We start from the raw sequence: 20,843 nt of genomic DNA on the forward strand, positions 1-20,843 counted from the left end.
AGCACTCTTCAAAATTTTATAACATCTGTTAGTTTTGCCTGTTCTGAACCTCATAAAAATGGAGCCAGACCTGTTAAAGCACTAGAGGTTGCAGACTGGATTCGAATTTCACCTTTAAAAAAAATTTTTTTAATGTTTATTTATTTTTGAGAGAGAGAGAGCACGAACAGGGGAGAGGCAGAGAGAGAGGGGGACACAGAATCCAAAGCAGGCTCCAGGCTCTGAGCTGTCAGCACAGAGCCCCATGCGGGGCTAGAACTCACAGACCATGAGATCATGACCTGAGCTGCAGTCAGACGCCCAACCAACTGAGCCACCCAGGCGCCCCTCACCTTTCGTTTTAATTTATAAACTGAAGTAATTTTATACAGAGAAGCTTGCCCCTCATCTACCATTTGAAAACTCTTTCGTGAAGCTCACACAGAAAGCTGGGATAAATGCTTGATTATTCCACTTATTTACCAGATTTTCAAGTAACGAATTAGTGTCCTGTTGTCCTCGAAAGGTGAATAATTTAGGCTTTTTTGTAATTTTGCAATTATTTTTTATTGACACAATTTACATATAAAATTCAACCTTTTAAAATGTACAACTCGGGGCACCTGGGTGGCGCAGTCGGTTAAGCGTCCGACTTCAGCCAGGTCACGATCTCGCGGTCCGGGAGTTCGAGCCCCGCGTCAGGTTCTGGGCTGATGGCTCAGAGCCTGGAGCCTGTTTCTGATTCTGTGTCTCCCTCTCTCTCTGCCCCTCCCCCATTCATGCTCTGTCTCTCTCTGTCCCAAAAATAAATAAACGTTGAAAATAAAATGTACAACTCAGTGCTTTTCAGTAAATTCACAGAGTTGTACAACTATCAACACTAATTCCAAAGGATTTTCATCAACTGCAAGTGAAGCCGCCCTGAGAGCCTTCACCCTGTCCTGGCCTCCGCCCCCAGCAACCCACTGTTGGCTCACAGATCTGCCTCTTTGGGGTCTTTCGTATAAATGCAATCATGCACAATCAGCCTCTGGCCTCTTTGGCTTGACATCCTGTGTTCAAGGGCTTCCCACTGTGGCCTCAGGACAGTGCTTCAAGGTGTGGGCACAGCTTCATGTGCAAGCACTCACACACACACACCAGTCTACACCTGCACCCCAGAGACTCAGGAGAAACAGCACGAAACAACACTACCCAAACCACATGACCTGGGCACATCAGTCTGCCTCCCTAGGCCTCAGTTTCCCATCTGTAAACTGGGTGGCCAATCATCAAGAAAAGCAACACTCCAGTGGCTCAGAAAGTAGTCCCCATCATAGAGGACATGATGCTATATGTGGAAAACCTGAAAGACTCCACCAAAAACCTGCTAGAACTGATCCATGAATTCAGCAAAGTCACAGGATATAAAATCAATGTACAGAAATCACTTGCATTCCTACACACCAATAATGAAGCAACGGAAAGAGAAAGCAAGGAATCGTTCCCATTCACAACTGCACCAAAAACCATACAATAGCTAGGAATAAACCTAACCAAAGAGGTGAAAAATCTATACACTGAAAACCATAGAGAGCTTATGAAAGAAATTAAAGAAGACACAAAAAAATGGAAAAAGATTCCATGCTCCTGGATAGGAAGAACAAGTATTGTTAAAATGTTGATACTCCCCAAAGCAATCTACATGTTCAGTGCAATCCCTATCAAAATAACACCAACATTCTTCATAGAGCTAGAACAGACAACCCTAAAATTTGTATGAAACCACAAAAGACCCTGAATGGCCAAAGAGATCTTGAAAAAGAAAACCAAAGCAGGAGGCATCACAATCCCAGACTTCAAGCTATACTACAAAGCTCTAATCATCAAGACAGTATGGTACCGGCACAAGAACAGACACTCAGATCAATGGAACAGAATAGAGAACCCAGAAATGGACCCACAAACGTATGGCCAACTAATCTTTGACAAAGCAGGAAAGAATATCCAATGGAATAAAGACAGTCTCTTCAGCAAGTGGTGCTGGGAAAACTGGACGGCGACATGCAGAAGAATGAACCTGGACCACTTTCTCACACCATACACAAAAATAAACTCAAAATGGATGAAAGACCTCAATGTAAGACAGGAAGCCATCAAAATCCTCGAGGAGAAAGCAGGCAAAAACCTCTTTGACCTCAGCCACAGCAAATTCTTACTCAATACGTCCCCGGAGGCAAGGGGAACAAAAGCAAAAATGAACAATTGGGACCTCATCAAGATAAAAATCTTCTGCACCACAAAGGAAACGATCAGCAAAACTAAAAGGCAACCAAAGGAATGGGAGAAGATATCTGCAAATGACATATCAGATAAAGGGTTAGTACCCAAAATCTATCAAGAACTTCTCAAACTCAACACCCAAAAACAAATAATCCTGCGAAGAAATGGGCAGAAGACATGAATAGACACTTTTCCAAAGAAGACATCCAGATGGCCAATTGACACATGAAAAAAATGCTCAACATCACTCCTCATCGGGGAAATACAAATCAAAACCACAATGAGATACCACCTTACACCTGTCAGAATGGCTAACAACTCAGGCAACAACAGATGTTGGCGAGGATGCGAAGAGAGAGGATCTCTTTTGCGTTGTTGGTGGGAATGCAAGCTGGTGCAGCCACTCTGGAAAACAGTGTGGAGGTTCCTCAAAAAATTAAAAATAGAACTACCCTATGACCCAGCAATTGCACTACTAGGTATTTATCCAAAGAATACAGGGGTACTGATTCAAAGGGGTACATGCACCTCAATGTTTATAGCCATGCTATCAATAATAGCCAAAGTATGGAAAGAGCCCAAATGTCAATCAACGGATGAATGGATAAAGAAGATGTGGTGTATATATATACAATGGAGTATGGAACTAGAGGGTATTATACTAAGTGAAATAAGTCAGAGAAAGAGAGGTATCATATGATTTCACTCATGTGTGGGATTTGAGAAACTTAACAGAAGACCATAGGGGGAGGGAAGGAAAAATAAGATACAAACAGAGAGGGAGGAAAAGAAACCATAAGAGACTCTTAAATACAGAGGACAAACTGAGGGTTGCTCATGGGGGGCAGGGGAGAGGGGAAAATGGGTGACGGGCACTGAAAAGGGCACTTGGGATGAGCACTGGGTGTTGTATGTAAGCGATAAACCATGGGAATCTAGTCCCGAGCCGAGAGCGCACTGTATACACTGTATGCTAACAAACTGGACAATAAATTATTTAAAAAGAAAGAAAAAAGAAAGTCGTCCCCAGGAGAGCAGCGGCAGCCGCACCGTGTCAGAAGGCAGATTTCAGGGCCGCCCAATGCTGGTGTGTGAGCACAGAACCTGTGTGCTACCAGCCCCAGGGGGGTTCTGGGCTCCCAGGTCACGGTCCTAAGCCCACCTTGCTGCACTTGAGTGACACCCAGCTGTTCTGACACTGTCCCTAGCCGGAGTGCCTCCTCGTTGCCTCAGGAGACCCTCCCTGAACAGACCACCCTCCTCCGTGGCCGTAAAGACCCAGAAGCCTCAGCACCCTCTCTAGGAAGAGCTGTGCTTCCATGGACATCTGTTCCGGCCGGACCACTGTTTCACCAAACCTCCCCCACATGCCCGTTCTGTACTGACAGCAAGTGGCTGACGTGCGTGGGGCACTGCCCTTCCCTCCTCTGCCCTCAAAAGCACCCATTGCCCACCAAACAAAGCACTTCTGCCCACCGAGCATTCAGAGATCCCCACCAGCTAACACCCATCTGCGTGTGCAGGATGACCTTCAACGACTCACCTCCACGAGTCAAAACGCGGCGCTGGCCCAAGTCCCTGTGTCTCCTCCACCGCGGGCCATGCTGACCCACACTCCCAGCATCCACATCCGCCCCATCCCTGGAGCCACATGGCAGGGTTGCCCTGTGCCACTCCCAGGGTGTGCAGGGGCCCCCTCCCATCCCACATGATCGCTGTGTTCTGTGCACAGTCTGCCCCTGCTGAGAGCAAAGGCCAGGACTCACGGGCTCCGTCACCCCTCACTCACTTCCCAGAGCCAATCCTCACTCTTGGCAAACACATGCTGAACAAAAGAGCCATCCTTGGAGCTAACCGGGAACCACCCAGAGGTCAAAAGTCCTAGGCCTGCCAAAATGACCTCAGATGCATCACCCATGGAACATTCCGGAAGACAGACTTCTTCATGATAGGCTGGCAAGGAGAGAGGCAGCTGGAAGGCCCATGGGTTGAGGAGGCAGGACCTTCAGAGGGATTTTAAAAATGAAGTAATAAAAGCTTTAAAATTATTTCCAAAAGGCCACAGACTGCTGTGTTAGCTGATTCATGCACAGGAGAGAAGAAAAGGTCTGTCCGTCTGCCAACCGCAAGAAAGCAGGAACCTCTGCTGGATTCCAGGCCCACCCAGCACATTTGGGCTGTGTGTCCCCACCTGACTTCACGTCCCAGACTGCAGCACAGGCTGTGGCGACCCCTCCCTCCCGGGAGCCGAAGCAAGTGTCCTTCAAACCCCTGCCCCCAGCACCTCGCACGGAAGCCAGGGATCTCTGCTCAGCTGGATTTGTTTAAACTCCAAAGTTATTTTTAACGCTGCCATTGGTCTAATTAGGCAGGAAACACTGGCCGGAGTACAGGCCGGCTGTCCTGGAGGAACCATGGGCCACTAGGAATGAGGCCACGTGGACGCACACAGGATGTCTTGCAAAACTTTGCTGAAATAGTGAAAAAAAGTACCTGGAGACTCTGATTTCATCTCAACATTCAGGTCACCCAGCCCCCCTCCCAGTGCTGGACTTCTGTGCGGCCACTTGCCCATCCCCTTGAGCCCAGATACCTTATCTTTAAAATCCAAGGGCTGTGAGGGACGCCTGGGTGGCTCAGTCGGTTGGGAGTCCGACTTCAGCTCAGGTCATGATCTCGCAGTTGGTGAGTTCGAGCCCCGCGTCAGGCTCTGTGCTGACACCTCAGAGCCTGGAGCCTGCCTCGGATTCTGAGTCTCCCTCTCTCTCTCTCTCCCCTGCTCATGCTCTTTCTGTCTCTCTGTCTCTCTCTCAAAAATAAACATTAAAAAGAAAAATCCAAGGACTGTGGAAAGGTCCTCTGCCCGGAGGGAGTGATGCATTGATCACAGGTGTCACAACACCCCCAATACCAGTGACCTCGCAGAGCTCACCAGCCACAGGCACAGCTTTCTGAGCCTGACACCCATCTCAAAGCAGAACTGGGATTCAAAACCCACGGGGCTGTCTGGGCTCCTCACCACACCGCGGTGGCATTTTGGTCAGCACACCACCTCCGCCTTCCTTGCTGCAGATGCCCCTCTGACACACACCAGAGCCTGAGGTGGCCTGTGGCACACAGGCGGTGATTCCAGGGCCCGGTAACACGGGTGTGGTGTTCCTGCAGGACTTTCTCAACAGCGGTCTGCCCCGGGCCCACCTGCTAGATGGTGGGGACGGGGGCTTTCCTGCTGAGGAGCCTCACTGGAACAGGTCTGGGCAGACCCTGGTGCTGGCCGGGGCAGGAACCAAGCCCACAGGCAGCGCCCCTCACCCTGTGCCATGGCGACCTGGGAAGTCTATGGCCCTCAGAGGCCTGACAGTGCACTGACGTCTCCCTTCTGGGCTTGAAACTCAGGCCCTCTCTCCCGAGGGAACCGGGGATCACCCTCTCAGGGTCTGGGAGCTGTGGGACAAGCAAAGAGCAAAAGGCCAGGCTGTGGACCTGCTTCACACGGAAGGCGTGTGTTGCTCTGGGTCCCCAAGGAGTAACCGGTCCCAGAGCAGGGGCTAGAGTCAGATCCTGCAGCTACCAGCCCCTCAATGTCCTCATCTGCCAGAGTAAGGCAGCACTGCGTCCTCTGCAGACTCGTGAGCCCGGCCCAGGGAGTGATTGAGGGGTCTGCTTGCCACCAATGTCTCGGGGGCGTCTGGCAAAGACACGCAGCCCACCACCTCTCTGATGCCATGAGACATGTGCCTGGTTGTCCGCTGGCTGTTGGACTTTGGGTCCAAGCGGACGCTCTCTGAGCAGCACTTCCCATCAGGGTAGCTCTCCCCTGATCAAAGTGCAAGTGTCTAAAAGACCCCAAGGCACCAACATGTGCTGCAGAACCCCAGAGGCCCCTGTATCTATTGCAGAGACCACAGTCCTCCAAAGGGGGCTGCAGGCTGGTCACACAGACCTGGGCCCCGGAGAGAGCTCCTGCCACAGCCCGGCCCCCCGCCAGATGCAGCCAAACCTTAGGAAGGGCCTGCGTGGTCGCCAGCAGTCATCCACCACCCGCCGGCAGAGCCATTGCCGCCATCCAAGCCCAGTACTGCTGGGTGGTCATCACCTGAACCTTCAACCGGCAGCAATATCACCCACTAGGGGTGACACCGAGGGCCCTGCCCCCAGCACCACACAGTGGGAGTGGCCACCCTCCTTGGGTCACTGGCCACACGGACGGATGGCTCCAACGTGTGGCCCCCCGCAGAGAACCACAAACCAAAGCCTGTGCTGGCCCCTGGGTTTGCATCCTAATGGCAAGTTTAGAATAGGAAGCAATGGAAAACTTGAAACTTTGGTTTTTCCTTCCTCATTTATCAGTCTGCAAGACTGGCCAGGAGAGACAGATGTACCTTCCTCTTCAGCCTAACACCACGAGGCCCCAGCTGGCACAGAAGCGCAGCCGGGGCGCCGGCGCCCTCTCCCGCCCAACAGCACCAGTCAGCCCTGGCCGGCCCTCCACTGCCCAAACCCGAGGGCCCCAGACAGAGCCCTCCAGGTGGCCCAGGGCTGGCGGCACACTACAGGCCTTCCCAGCTCATAGGTGAGACCAAGAGGCCCTCACTCCCTCAAGGCAGAACAGCCACCACCCACGGTCTGAAACCTCTGCCCGCAGGGGTTCCTGGCCGTGTCCCCAGTGGGCCACCAACCATGTGCTATCCCTGTGCCTCACACCCTTGTCCCAACACGCCAGGGAGGCAGGCTATGTAGCAAGCGAGGGCCTGGTGTATGTACACAGCAGCTGAGACTCTCAGAGCTTGGAAGCGGGTGCTGGTGAGCTGGCACCTCGACCGCGTCTCTGAACCTCTTTATCCTGGAACCGATGAGCAGCCACGGCTTCGGGACGGTGCCCAGGGCAAGGAGCTGTGGCGGAAAGGGGCTCGGGAGCCCCTCAGCTGAAAGCAGAGCAGCCCCAGGCTCCCAGGCGGGGGCAGGGATGCTCTCCCACTTGTCGTCCCTGAAAAGCCACCATCACATCAAGGGGCCAAGCCTGACAAAGCAGAAGTTCACTTTCCACACTTTCAAGGATCCACAGCTTGACACTGAGGTGCCCACACATTGTTGCTATGCCATACAAGAGGCCAAGGAAGCTTCTGTCAGGCACACACTACTTTTCTGCCTCCCCTTACACCTGGCTGATTTCCACAGTTGCCATAGCTGCTCAATCTTCTAAAATATTTTTTGAAAGCCATGAATAAATCAATATCTAGATCTCCTGGGAAAATACAACTTTACCCTTAAACAACGAATGCAGTGGTTACAGGTGATGCCCCTGTGAAGTCACAAATCCACATATAATTTTTGATTCCCCTAGAACTTAACTACTCTTCTCAAACTATTCCAAAAAATAGAAGAAAAAGGAAAACTTCCCAATTCATTCTAGGAGACCAGCATTACAAGCCAGATAAAGAGAGAACTATAGGCCAATATCCCTAATGAACATGGATGCAAAACTCCTCAACAAAATACTAGCAAACCAAATCCAACAATACATTAAAAAAGAATACCATCCACCACGATCAAGTGGGATCTATTCCAGGGAGGCAAGGGTGGTTCCACATCTGCAAATCAATGAAATACATCACATCAACAAGAGAATTGATAAAAACCAGACGATCACCTCAATAGATGCAGAAAAAGCACTTGACAAAATACAACACCCACTGATAAAAAAAAAAAAAAAAAAAAAAAACCCTTGACAAAGTAGGTTTAGATGGAACACACCTCAACGTTATAAAGGCCATGTATGAAAAACCCACAGCAAACAACCTCAATGGGGAAAAACTGAGATTTTTCTCCTAAGATCAGGAGCAAGACAATGATATCCACTCTCCCTACTTTTAATTCAACATAGTAACAAAAGTCCTAGCTATAGCAATCAGACAAGAAAAAGAAATAAAAAGGCATCTAAATTGGTAAGGAAGAAGTAAAACTTTTAGTATTTGCAGATGGCATGATACTATTTATAGAAAACCCTAAAGACTCTACTAAAAATCTATTACAACTGATAAATGAATTCAGTAAAGTCACAAAATACAAGATTAATGTACAGAAATCTGCATTCTTTTACAGTAATAATGAAGTAGCAGAAAGAGAAATTAAGACAACAATCCCATTTACAACTGCACCAAAAATAATGAAATACCTAGGAATAAACTTAGTCAAGGAAGTGAAAGAACTACACTCTGAAAACTATGAAACTGTGAAACATTCATGAAAGAAACTGAACACGACACAAAAAGATGGAAAGACATTCCATGCTTGTGAGTTGGAAGAACCAATACTGTTAAAATGTCCATATTACCCAAAGCAACCTACAGATTTAATGCAATCCCTGTCAGCATTTTCCACAGAATTAGAACAAATGATCCTAAAATTTGTATGGAACCACAAAGACCCTGAGCAGTCAAAGCAATCTTGAGAAAGAAGAACAAAGCTGGAGGTATCACAATCTCAGTGATAGTGGGTCCCTCAACTAGACAGTCCCTCCAACTAATGGTGTTGGGAAAATTGGACAGCAACATGCATAAGGACAAAGCTGGACCGCCCTCCTCCACCACATACAAAAACAAACTCAAAACAGATTAAAGATCTTGGGCGCCTGGGGGGCTCAGTTGGTTGAGCATCTGACTTTGGCTCAGGTCATGGTCTCACAGTTCGTGAGCTGGAACTGTGAGCTCAGACTTTGTGCTGACAGCTCGGAGCCTGGAGCTGCTTCGGATTCTATGTCTCCCTCTCTCTCTCTCTCTGCCCCTCCCCTGCTCACACTCTGGCGTGTTCTCTCTCTCTCTCAAAAAAAGAAAAATAAAAATAAGCATTAAAAAGGTAATAATAATAAATAAAAACAAAATGGATTAAAGACCTAAATGTGAGACTTGAAACCATAAAAATCCTAAAGGAAAACATAGGCAGTAAGTAACCTCATGAACATTGGCCGGAGCAACATATTTATGGATATGCCTCCTCAGGCAAGAGAAACAGAAGAAAAATAACTCCACCAAAATAAAAATCTCATGCACAGCAAAGGAAACCACCAACAAAATCAAAAGGCAACCTACTAAATGAGAGAAGATATTTGCAAAGGACATAATCTAAAAAGGATTGATATCCAAAATATATAAAGAACTTGTACAACGCAACACCAGAAAATAATAATCTGATTAAAAATAGGAAGAGGACCTCAACAGACAATTTTCTTTTTTTTTTTAATTTATCTTTATTTTCTTTTGAGAAACCCTTCATGCAAGCAGGAGAGGGGCAGAAGGAGAGGGAGAGAAAGAATCTCACGCAGACTTGGCACTCAGCATGAAGCCCGACATGGGGCTCCATCCCGTGACCCTGAGATCATGACCTGAGCCAAAATCGAGAGTCCGACGTTCAACTGACTAAGCCACCCAGGAGCCCCTGAATGGGCATTTTTCCAAAGAAGGCACACAGATGGCCAACAGACACATGAAAAGATGCTCAACATCATCATCATCGGGGAAATGCAAATCAAAACCACAATGAGATACCACCTCACACCTGTCAGAAGGGCTAAACTCAAAAACACAAGAAACAACAAGTGTTGGGGAGGATGTGGAGAAAAGGGACCCTCATGTACTGTTGGTGGGAGTACAAAATGGTGCAGCCACTGTGGAAAACGGTGTGGAGGCTCCTCAAAAAATTAAATATAGAATTAACCATATGATCCAGTAATTCCACGACTGGGTATTTACCCAAAGAAAATGAAAGCGCTAATTTGAAAAGATATATGCACCCTTATGTTTATTATGGCTTTATTCATATTATGTTATGTTATTCATATAATATATATTATATTAACATTATTATATTATGCTATTTACATTACTGTTATACATATATATTACTCAACCATAAAAATGAAAGAAATCTTCCCATTTGTGACAACATGGATAGAGCTGGAGGTGCAATGCTAAGTGAAATAAGTCAGAGAAAGACAAGTGGCATACAATTTCACTTATATATGGAATCTTAAAAGCAAACAAACAAACACCAGACTCACAAATACAGAGAACAAATCAGCGGTTGCCAGAGCAGGTAGGGGTGGGGGTGGGTGGGTGAAACAGACGAAGGGGGTGAGGGGTTATATAAACTGCCAGTTATCAAATAAGTAAGTCAGGGAGATGAAAAGTACAGCACAGAGAACTGTAACAACCCTGTATGGTGGCAGATGGTGACCACACTTATGGTGATGAGCCCTGAGCAATGTGTAGGACTACTGAGTCACTATGGTGCACACCTGACACTAACACAGCATTGTGTGCTAATTATACTTCAATTAAATAAAAAAACAACTACTAATAGCCTACTGTTGACCAGGAGCCTTACCAACAACACAGACAGTTGATTAACACATGGTTTTTAGGTACATGTGTTACACATTGTGTTCTTATAAAGAAGTAGGCCAGAGAAAAGAAAATGTTATTAAGACAATCATAAGGGAAGAGAAAAAATGAGATCATAAGGGAGAGAAAATACATTTATAGTACTGCACTGTATTTATTGGAAAAAATCCACGTGTAAGTGGACCCACACAGTTCAAAGATACGTTGTTTGAGGGTCAATTATAATACATAAAACGAAGATTCGTAAATGATCAATGTTTATTATAGCAATATTTGTGTTGGCAAAAAAACAAGGAAACAATTAAACATTCAACAATGGAGACTACAACAGATAAAATGCCTTCCACCAGTGCTAGGCCAGGACGCGAGGCTTCAGACAGTGGGTCGGACCCCTGAGGACATAGGCAGGAAGCTAACCGGTGCCCCGAGCAACAGAGTGGCCGGGTGAGGGAGGGGAGGACAAGGAAATCGAGTCTAGGAGAAGGCCGCACAGCAACCAAAGTGGTTTTTACAAAGAACTTCCAGAAACACGTAGAAATGTTTGGAGTAAAATTCTCAAAAGATATATGTAATATAGATGTATATATGTGTGTAGTTAACATCTAATAAACGTGTATGTGCCCACAAGGCTCAGACCTACCTGCTGAGTTAATCACTTAGTTATTTTCTGTTTAACTCCTGAGCCAGGTGGGTCCAAATTGTAACACATGCTACAAAATCATCTATCCCATTTATGGGAATACAGTAGGCACATAATCCATAGTAACTAATAATATGCATCATCCCTTTTAGAAAGCTCTGTGTTTAAAATTAAGAGTTTTAGGGGCACCTGGGTGGCGCAGTCAGTTAAGCGTCCGACTTCAGCCAGGTCACGATCTCGCGGTCCGTGAGTTCGAGCCCCGCGTCGGGCTCTGGGCTGATGGCTCAGAGCTTGGAGCCTGTTTCCGATTCTGTGTCTCCCTCTCTCTCTGCCCCTCCCCCGTTCATGCTCTGTCTCTCTCTGTCCCAAAAATAAATAAACGTTGAAAAAAAAATAAAAAATAAATAAATAAAATTAAGAGTTTTAGAGGCGCCTTGGGCTGCTAAGTAAGTTGGGTGTCCGACTTCAGCTCACGTCATGATCTCACAGTTCGTGCATTCGAGCCCCATGCCGGGCTCTGTGCAGACAGCTCAGAGCCTGGAGCCTGCTTCAGATTCTGTGTCTCGCTCTCTCTCTGCCTCTCCCCCACTCATTCTCTCCCTCTCTTACTCTCTTTCTCAAATATAAATATTTAAAAATTAAAAAAAAAATTTTTTTGTTAATGTTTATTCATTTTTGAGAGCAAGGCAGAGACACACAGAACACGAATGGGGGAGGAGCAGAGAGAGAGGGAGACACAGAATCCGAAGCAGGCCCCAGGCTCTGAGCTGTCAGCACAGAGCTTGATGTGGGGCTCGAACTCATGAATGGTGAGATCATGACCTGAGCCGAAGCCAGATGCTTAACTGACTGAGCCTCCCAGGTGCCCCTTAAAAAAATTTTTTTTGGGGGGGCCCCTGGGTGGCTCAGTTGGTTAAACGTCTGAGTTGGGCTCAGGTCATGATCTCACGCTCTGTGAGTTCAAGCTCCACGTCGGGCTCTATGCTGACAGCTCAGAGCCTGGGGCCTGCTTCAGGTTCCGTGTCTCCCTTTCTCTCTGACCCTCCCCTGTTCATGCTCTGTCTCTCTCTGTCTCATAAATAAATAAACATTAAAAAACATTTTAAAAACAGATAACTAAAAATTTTAAAATATTAAAAATTTTTGGGGGGGGCGCCTGGGTGGCGCAGTCGGTTAAGCGTCCGACTTCAGCCAGGTCACGATCTCGCAGTCCGTGAGTTCGAGCCCCGCATCAGGCTCTGGGCTGATGGCTCGGAGCCTGGAGCCTGTTTCCGATTCTGTGTCTCCCTCTCTCTCTGCCCCTCCCCCATTCATGCTCTGTCTCTCTCTGTCCCAAAAATAAATAAATAAACATTGAAAAAAAAATTACTTTTAAAAATTTTTTTGGGGGGGCGCCTGGGTGGCTCAGTCGGTTAAGTGTCCAACTTCGGCTCAGGTCATGATTCACATTTCATGAGTTCAAGCCCCATATTGGGCTCTATGCTGACGGCTCAAGAGCCTGGAGTCTGCTTTGGATTCTGTGTCTCCTCTCTCTCTGCCCCTAACCCGCTCACACTCTATCTCTCTGTGTCTCTCAAAAATAAATTAAAAAAAAAATTTTTTTTTTAAAGAGTTTTATAAAGATAGGAGCCTGGGTGGCTCAGTCAGTTGGGTGTCTGGCTCTTGATTTCGGCTTAGGTTATGATCTCACAGTTTATGGGATGGAGCCCTGAGTCTGGCTCTATGCTGAGCGTGGAGCCTGCTTGGGATTCTCTCTCTCTCTCTCTCTCTCTCTCTCTGCCCCTCCCCTCTTCGAGTGCTCTCTCAAAATAAACCAGAGAGTTCTATAAATAAATTGTATTCTTTATCTATCTTTGAACAGTTTTAATTACAAAGGAAATATAGATTCATTGCAACCATGCTACAGAAGCATATATGGACACAGTAAATCATCTTTCCTCCCCTCCAACCCCTCCGCCCCCCCATGCTGCTGAGTTGACCATTTGGTTGGAAAGCCTCCAGGGCTATCTCTGGTCTCACAACTGCATAAGGGTTACACACATGGGAGGAGGTAGTTCTGAACTTGTTCACTAAAACGATAAGCTCTTTCTCTTTGCTGTACAATAAATACGTTACTACCTGTGGATGTACCTCCATCCTTTTCAGGAATGACACAGTGTTCCACAGGCAGACCGACAGGGATGGGTCCACCCAACTGCTGTCTGGAAACAACCTCCCGCTGCCGCTGGTGGCCCCGTGTGTGCACCCCCACCATGCCTGGGTTCCTGCCTCTGGGATGGGGGCGCAAGCCAAGCACCAGGGGAACATTGCTGCCATGCCACTGAAACCAGACACACCTGTGCACATGGGGCTCCTGGGGTCAGGTCCCAGACATGCCCTGCGGATCCCGTGGCCCCCTCGTGGTTAGTGTGTCCAGTGTGAGCACGCCGGTTGGTGACAAGCAGGTAGGTCATGAGTGGGCGTCACAGACACTTCCCTCAACTACGTCATTTGTCATTTGCGGTGTCTTGCCATACTCTCATTTTTAGCTCTCATGTAGTCAAATCTGTCATGGTGTCCTCCTGAGCTCCTCCTTTACTGGTCACTTAGAAAGTTCTCCCACATTCTAGAGGTCATTCACAATAGTCTCCAAGGGATGCCTGGTATTCTTGTGCTATTTTTTCACATTCTAACCATTAATCCATTCAAATTTACTCTGTGTGGTGTGTGTTAGGATGACATTTTTTTCAAGACAGATGGCCAATTAAGCCAACTCCACTTACTAAACTACACAACCCTTCCTCAGTGAACTAAAATGCCATCTTCATCATAAATTAGGCTCCCGGGCATATTCTGACCTCCTCCTGCGTTCTCTGTGATACTTTTTTGTCTATTAGAAACCTAAGAATATCCTGCTGAACATTTTAAAAACCGACCACACAGCACATGCAGCAAACACCTCCTCCGTTAGTGAGTCCAGCACTTTCGTTAGTCTCCACGTTACAACTGCTCCCAGCCGCCGACTTACATACAAAGCAGGCACCCTGCCCTTTGACCTGAATAATGTTTTTTTTTTTTTTTCTGGTTTGAAGTCTGGCCTCATCTAATAGAAAACCAACACTGCAATTTCACATTGATTCTTTACTTCATCACAAATTAGGCTTAAGCTGTCTGCTCCGCCCCTTAACATGCATGGTTGCTTGATGAGAGAGGGCTGTCTAGGCAAACCTGGACTCGTCCCACTTCCTCTGCCAGCCTCCTGGAGCTCAGGGCTCTGCTGTCCCTGCCAGTGCCAGCCCACATGCCCCATCTGGAGCCTCTACCCCTGCCAACCTGCCCTCTACTCCCCACTCCTATTTTTAGCTCCTAGAATCTGAGCCTTTGGCTGGCCTGAGCTGTCAATTTTCCATGAATCAAAATAAGTTTAATTCATAGAAAACCCTCAATCTCAATTTCTACCATGATGTCTAAGAAACAAAAAGTACTTTGGGCCACCAAGACCTACTGCTGGCCCGACCCTGCCAAACACTGAGGAAGAAGGAAGGTCCTGGGTAGCCGGGGTCAGGGGGACCAGGAGGCAGAGAGGAGCAAAGAGGGCGGAGGTCAGGCCTGGCAGGGGGGCGGGACAAAGGCCACGATGAGGTCAGAGGGCAAAGGGCCCAGTCAGGGCAGGTGGATACACAAGGGCAGAGAGACTCAAATGTTTTGCACAACCTGAATTAGACACAGAGGAGGCCAAGAGCTGTGTGTTAAGATAGTAAATGACTGCCTGGAACAGCTAAATCACAGGGAAAGGAGAAGTATCGCACACAAGCCCGAGCACTAGCACAGCCCCTGGTGCCCTGTGGGGTTTCAATCACAGATGTGACATCTTGGGCCCTGTCTCTTCGTGCTATCCTTCCACGGGGTTTGCAATTCACCCTCATAAACTGCTCTGGGAATGTCTACATCTCACGTCCCAGAAAAGTGTGTAAGTCTTCCCACGGAGCAGAGGCCGGGCCACCCCCGACCTGGATGCCTACCACAGCCGGGCAGGGCCCGTCACACCCACAGGAGGTTCCCCTCCCACTGAAGGCTGCCCTGGCCCCTCCACTCACATCCCAACCCAGGGTCAGAGGAGACCAGGGTCCTGCAGGGCTCACACTACCACTGCACTTCCCGGAATAGAGCCGAGCATGATTTTCCCCAAAACAGAGGTTCACAGGGATGGCCCGCACCTAGCCAAACTGCCCTCCCCACTGTCACCTCAGATTGTTGTTGTTGATGTTGTTTACATTTCCTGAGTTTTTGTTTTGTTTTGTTTCGTTCTGTTTCAGGGAAGGAGGAAGAGAGATCCCTGCAAGACCCCTTCCCAGGCTGGGGAGGGGTCAAAATGCCATCATAGTAACATGGGGATAACAGTGCCTGAGAGAGGCCTGCAGAGCAAGCACCCAGCGGTGTTCATTCTGAATCTTTTACTCCCATTCAGCCTTCACACCCAACAGAGTTTCAGCAATTAATGTGTGAGCAGGGACCAGTCCCCACTGTACAGGCCTCTCGGTGCTCCAGCACAGAGTACACCCGCTGAGAGTACACCCGCCAAGGGTACACCCCCTGACAGTATGCCTGCTGAAAGCACACCTGCTGAGAGTACATACACTGAGGGTACACCCACTGAGGGTACACCCGGTGAGAGTATACTCGGTGAGAGTACACCCGGTGAGAGTAGACCCGCTGAGGATACACCCACTGAGGGTACACCCGCTGAGAGTACGCCCACTGAGAGTAGACCCACTGAGGGTACACCTGCTGAAAGTCTGCTGGGTGTACACCCGCTGAGGGTACTCCCGCTGAGAGTACACCTGCTGAGGGTACTCCCACTGAGGGTACACCCGCTGAGAGTACGCCCACTGAGAGTAGACCCACTGAGGGTACACCTGCTGAAAGTCTGCTGGGTGTACACCCGCTGGGGGTACTCCCGCTGAGAGTACACCTGCTGAGGGTACTCCCACTAAGGGTATGGTCAGAGGAGCCACGGAGCTGCAGGTCCATCAGGACACAACATCACCTCGGGGGCTGCCATCCACAGAGGGGTGTGGACTCCAACCCCGACAACAACTACTCCACGGGAGCTTATCGCCATCCCCAAACGTCCCCCCAGTAAATCCCTATCTTCCCATAAAAATCTGGTTCTGCTCAGTTATCCGCACACCCAATTTGTCAGAGAGCGGGACTGCAGGTCACAGAGCCAGTGGCAACTGCATGCGTCACCCGACTCCCAGCCAGCCGCCGCGCCCATCTCAATCCACTCACAACTTCCAACGGGATCAAAACCCTGAGTTTCCCAGGGGAAACTTCTGGGAAGCCGTCGACCCCTCGGGTCTCTCGGCCGGCTCCACTGCAGGCTAAGCCCCTGGAGCTGTGGTATCATATGGAGAAAGGGTTACGTAAACAGCAGGTGCTCTGAGGCACAGGTCATCTGCTTCTTCCCTCCCTTCACGCCCCAGCCAGGCCATGCTCTGCCTGGTTCCTCCCTGCCCACACCAGGCACCAGGAGCGCTATTCACAGCCTCCTCCGGCCTCCAGTGTTGGATGCAAAGCTTACGTCCCGTCTGCACCCCAGTCACACTCACACGATCCCAAACCAACAACAGCCCGAGGACACAAGGGTAAAACCAAGCGACATTTACCGTGCACTTTGCATCCACAATCCGGTTCCACCTTCTCCCAAACCAGGAAGCTGGCAAACCTCAACGCTAAAACTGAGCCCTGAGCACCTGACTCTAACTAGTCCTCTTAACACCTGCCCATGCTCTTGCAGAGCCACCTGTGAGGCTGAAGCCGGGCCCTCAAATCCACTGGACACAGTGCACAACCTCTTTCCGACTTCTAAAGCAGAGACTGCAGTGGATTCCACGCACCACGGTGGGTGAGTCCTCCCAGCTTTAAGCATGGGATGACAGCTCTGAACCCACATGGGACATCGGCACGTGGAGCATCCTGGCGGCAGGTGCCCCATAAACACGCCCTGTGTCTTAGCCACCCACACCCGCAGCAACAGTCCAATCTCGCCCCCAGAAAGGAAGCATCTGGGGGTTTTATCCATAACAAAAGACACTATGTAGAATAACAATTTTTCATATTCTCACTTTGCTTTCTATATCCTCCAAATCTTCTTCAGTGAGAAAACACACACACACACACACACACACACACACACACACACACACGGTATCCAAAAGACACAAAGCCAACAGTTGCTGGAAACCCTCAGGAGACCGGGGTAAAGTGCACCTGTGCCAGAGACCCTTAGGGCAGGAACAAGGGACAGAAGGCAAGGTGAGCACTGGCCCCCTAGGGGCCTCTCCTCCACTTTGGGGGACTACTGCAGCACGACTTGCACGGTGGTTAGGGTGTCTAGTGCCCTGGGGTGGGCCCCTGTCCAGGGGGGACCGGGAGCCCCTCCTTGTGTTGAGGATGAGATTCCTGCACTGGGAGGTCAGCCTGCAAGCAGCAGGCTGTGACACACCCACCAGCCTCTAGCCCCAGGCTCCTGGAGGACCCGGAGAGAGCCTCACTGCACAGGGACCCACTCCTCCCACCTGGTTCATGGTGTCTGGGGACTGTGAATCTACCCTAAAAGCCTGATCAGCCAGTGGGACCGACCTGAGGTGTCCTGGTGCTAAAAGACCCCGGGCGCATCAATGCTTCCCCCATACGGCCCTGGCAAAGCCCTCCAGGGCTCCCCAAAGACACAAATCAGAACTACAACACAGATCGGCAAACTGGTGATGCTGCAGCTGAGCTGTCACAAAAGCCCATTGGGCTGGTGACTCTGGGAAAGGGGTGTCACTTTCCACCCCCACACAGAACCCCACCTCCCAACAACTCCTCAGGCGAGGCTCAGGGTTTTCAAAGACATTCGTGACAACCTTCCTTTCCAAAATAGCTCCTCACCAACACAAGCTGTTAAAAAAACCCTCCAATGTAATAGCAGAGTATGTAAAACCTCCATCCAAGGTCAGTAATCAGGGCTCTCCCTACTTGTAATTTGAGCAAAACCAGTACGTCTAGGGGCGCATCAAATCCCAAGTCGTGGTTCAAAATAGAACATGATCAACTTCAAGTGTCTTCTATTTATGCTGTCCGAGAAGGCACACACTTCACCCCACCCTTTAATTAAAAAATGGAGTGTGGCTGTTAGTAGAAGAAACAAAAGCAAAACCCAGATGAGCCCCTTGTGTGGCTGAGCCCGTGGCACTGCCCTGCCCTCTCCTGTAAACCCTGGCCCTGCGCTCCCCACCGGCACTGACGTCTGGGCCCACCACACAGTCTGCACGGAGACGCCGGGGTCCTCGCCCCAGCCTGGTGACCGCAACTGCTTGTGAGAGGAACAAAGCACTCCGTCTACACAGGCTCGCTGAGGGCTCCCGAAGAGCTCCTTCCCTGAGCTGCTTAGTGGCCACGGGGAGCTGGCATGTGGCCCAGGCAGGAGGACCTCCCCAGGGACTGTACAGAGTTCCTTCCACAGATGACGGTGCTGGGGGCACTGCTGGGTTCTCAGCAGTAAGGGACAGCTCGCCGTGGACCAGGGCACTCACTTCAGACTACATGGGAATGAAACATGGGTCTCTGGGCCTGGCCCCAGAGTTCCTGATTCTGTGAGTCTGGGGTGGGGCCCCAACATCTACACATCCAGCCAGCCCCAGGTGATACTGCTGGTGTGGGGACCCCACTGGAGAGCCTTGGCAAAGGGGCAAAAACTTGAGGAGGGGGGTGATGGACATGACCCTCTACCTCTAACTCCAAGGGGGCCCAGTAGTCTCCTCTTCCTGTAAGGCAGCAGAGCTGAGGCAGCCCAGCCACAGACTCGGCAGTCAGTACACAGTATTTCATTTACACTGTTTTTTTTTTTTTTAATGTTTATTTATTTTGAGAGAGAGCGTGTGCACATGAGCAGGGGAGGGGCAGAGAGAGAGGATCCCAAGCAGGCTGTGCACTGTCAGTGAGAAGCCCAACGCAGGGCTCGATCCCACAAACCATGAGATCATGACCTGAGCCGACTAAGCCCCCCAGGCACCCCCAGTGCACAGTATTTCAAAGAGGAACCTCAGTGGGCATGAGACCCTCTCCTGGGGGGTAAGGGAGAGTGAGTGTCAGGGGGGCTGGAGGGCAGGGGGCTGGGGGTCTGGAGGGCAGGGGGCTGGAGAGCAGGGGGCTGGAGGGCTGGAGGGCAGGGGGCAGGAGGGCTGGAGGGCAGGGTGCAGGAGAAAGCACTGGGAACTTTCCTGACCTGGGGGAGGGGCTCGGAGTGGGCCTGGGACCGCCCAAATGAGCAGGCCAGGCAGCTTTCCCTGTTCTGTGGTCTGAGGCAGAAGTTGCTCAAGGAGGGGCTCCCGGTCCCCCCTGGACAGGGGCCCACCCCAGTGTGCCGGACACCCTAACCCAATAGTCGTGTCCCCATGCACCCTCCAGGCAGGTCAAGAGGTCACTCAGAGGGTGCACTGCCTGTGTCTGCGGAGTGGCCCCGACGGAGTGGGATCCCTGTTAAGCCCACCTGGGGAACTGCTTTGGACAGACTGTTAAAGAGAGAAACATACGAATGAGGAAACCAGATTAGTGGGCTTGGTCACCTGCATTTCAAGATTGTGAGACAGTTTATGCTAGAGATTTCTACAATGCCCGTGAACTTACCCCACGAGCCGCTATCGAGCATGTACAGTGCGCCAAGCAGACATGTGCAGGAGGCCTGCGTGGCGCTATCAGAAAGCCAGACGGCAACTTCATCCGCGGAGCAGAAAATGATTTCCTCTCGTCATGTGCTAGCTCCCTATTCTGGATTTCCTGGGGCTTCCTTTCTTAGGCTCAAGTCCAAACCAGCCTGGGAAGGATGCTGGGTCATCCCGACCTTGCCCCCCAAGGGGGGAGGGGAGGATAGGGTGGAGGGCAGACCATCACCAGCCATGAGCTCATCACACAGGGCCCAGGGGACTAAATTGTGCAAGATGGGCCAGGACCCTCATTCTACCTTGGAAAAAATAGCACCTTATTTTTGGCTGGTCTTTAAACTGCACAGGCCAACATGAGTGGAACATAATTATGTGTTTAATATTACGTATCAAAGCAACTTGTTTTTCTTCATTCTTCACTGATCTCTGTTTACTCTCCTCCATTAATATAATGTGGGCAAGTTTTTAGTATAAACCTAAGAGTCCATAAACACTCCCTCACCCTTGTTTGGTGTTGACCCCTCGGTAGCCCCGTGTCCGTATGCAGGGAGAAGGCACTCTATAAATGACCAACGAAATTATCTAGAACTCGCAGTTAACCCCGGGGAGGGGAGAAGTCAGCTCCAGGGCTGGGGTCCTCAAGCCCAGCCAGTGCCCATGTGCAGAAGGCCCCCAGGCGTGGCGTCCAGTGCACAGAGGCCACCGCTGCAAGAGACACAGAGCAAGGCCTGACCGCCTGAAACACCTCCAGCCTGTGAGGCATCCCTTGCTGGTGGGTAACCTGCAACTGTGTCCAGTGATCCAGCATCTGTCCCTTGGGAAAGGTCACAGTTCACCCCGGCGTCTCCCCTCGACCCATGAATGTGCCGCCTCATA

General features: G+C 49.8%; 1 protein-coding gene across 1 annotated transcript in view; it reads right to left on the reverse strand.

Moving 5' to 3' along the window:
- RASA3 (RAS p21 protein activator 3) overlaps positions 1–20,843 on the reverse strand; it is a 121,299-nt gene that overhangs the window by 84,890 nt on the left and 15,566 nt on the right. The gene's annotated exons all lie outside the window — the stretch shown is intronic.

The sequence above is a fragment of the Prionailurus bengalensis genome, chromosome A1 (genome assembly GCF_016509475.1).
Source record: "Prionailurus bengalensis isolate Pbe53 chromosome A1, Fcat_Pben_1.1_paternal_pri, whole genome shotgun sequence".
Taxonomy (NCBI): Eukaryota; Metazoa; Chordata; class Mammalia; order Carnivora; family Felidae; genus Prionailurus; species Prionailurus bengalensis.